At 36.9% G+C, this 1,741-nt stretch overlaps 1 long non-coding RNA gene across 1 annotated transcript; it reads right to left on the bottom strand.

Moving 5' to 3' along the window:
• Positions 1-334: 334 nt before the first annotated feature.
• On the bottom strand, positions 335-1,070 carry LOC143187771 (uncharacterized). Its single transcript, XR_013003287.1, has 3 exons — positions 907-1,070; positions 482-807; positions 335-399 (listed from the first exon to the last, which is right to left on the bottom strand). It is a non-coding gene; the product is annotated as an uncharacterized LOC143187771 (long non-coding RNA).
• Positions 1,071-1,741: the final 671 nt, after the last annotated feature.

The following is a 1,741-nucleotide window of genomic DNA, read 5'->3' as shown; positions in this document are numbered from 1 at the left end:
CGCATAAAATTAATACAGTTTACATGATTGAATAAATTATTCAACGTTTCGATAGTGTAATATAAGGAGATATTGGCTAGACTAAATTTTATTAGCTTAACATTATGAATTTTGGTAAATTCTATTACAAATCCTTCAATCCATATTGGTGGGGAATCTGAACTCATGGATAGAACACATTCTTTAATTTCTGCACATTTTTCAATGAGTGCATCCCATATTGGTGCAGGTAATAGAAGTTGAGTGCCTCGATTATCACCAAGAATAATTTCAACGGTTGATATGAGTCCAACTGCGATTCCAATTTCTAAATATTTATAGGATCTTGATGTCAGCGGGTACCTACCTCACAAGATACGAACAGAGCGTGGGTGTGACGGTTTGAAAGTAGAATTAGATCTAGAACAAATCAATTTTTTTTATAAGATATATATTAATTTAATATTTTAATTTTAAGATTAAGAGTAAGATTAATACGTACTGTGGGATTGGAAGATTTTTGCTAAATCAAGCTCGTGTATATGATAATGTAAGTATATATAAATATTTGTATAATCACTGGAAATATAATATTACTAAATGAATTAGACTAAATATTTTAATAATCCACACAATATTCTACGCCTTAACTTCTGATCTGTGCCCTATGGCTTTCCAATCCACTCTGCCGAATTTTCCTTCATCCCGCACCGTCGACACCACTCATTTCTTTCATGCTCTCTCTCATTCACGACCCAAACATAAACAATAAATCTAAAGCAGTCTCCAAGGGTTTGGGACACGGTTCTGCAGGCTATCGTCACTCGCCTGCAAAACATCAACGTCCCAAATGGCCCAGTCATAAACTACTTAAGTCTAAATGTTTTTAAACATAACATAATCTTATCCAACCCCACAATACTTCACATATTTAATTTTCTTAGGAGACGATGCATTATCTTCGGTTGATTCGTTGATTGGAGTATGAGACACAGATTCATTATTTTCTTCATAATATTGAGAACACATTTTGATTTAACTCTATTTATAAAAACTGTATTCTGGTATACAATTAATAGTAATTAATACAATTTTTCGGTTCGAAACATTTCAAACACAATTAACTCACACGTGTGACACGAAGTTTACAGATTGAACTTTATATTTTAGCACAGCATTTAATGAATAACTCAGTTTTCAGTTGGCTTCCGACCATTGCAAATATGCTTTACTCCTTCCACTTATATTTGTTGTTATGAGCTATGTGAATGGCTCATCACATTAATTGGGAGGGGATACTTCCTACTCTCATTCGTATCACATATCGAGCGCGAACGATTACCCCCCCCCCCCCCCCCCCCCCCCCCCACCCCCCACCCAACATTGCCACATCCATTGAATTCAGTTTACCCTCCCCTTACTTTACCATCACTACTATTCGTCAACATATTCTACATCCATTATACAGGGTGTCCTAAAACTATGGGACAAGCCGAGACAAGCATATTCTTCATGCAAATAAAAATCGAAAAGTCCTGTACCGTTTTGCAATCTGGAGCTTCATTTTCAAGATATCGGTGATTGAAATTCAGGTATCGGACTTCCGGGGCGCGCTGTTCAAATCCCAGTCAGGCGAACGTGTGACCACACACACGCGAGTTCGAACGCGAGAAGCACGCGTCGGTGAACATACACACGTGTATACTGCTGATGTTACAGATGTTAACGCACTTCCATGGTATGAACTGAACAGTTACTTAAC

The sequence above is a fragment of the Calliopsis andreniformis genome, unplaced genomic scaffold (genome assembly GCF_051401765.1).
Source record: "Calliopsis andreniformis isolate RMS-2024a unplaced genomic scaffold, iyCalAndr_principal scaffold0263, whole genome shotgun sequence".
NCBI lineage: Eukaryota > Metazoa > Arthropoda > Insecta > Hymenoptera > Andrenidae > Calliopsis > Calliopsis andreniformis.
This window is presented reverse-complemented; position numbering and strand designations above follow the sequence as displayed.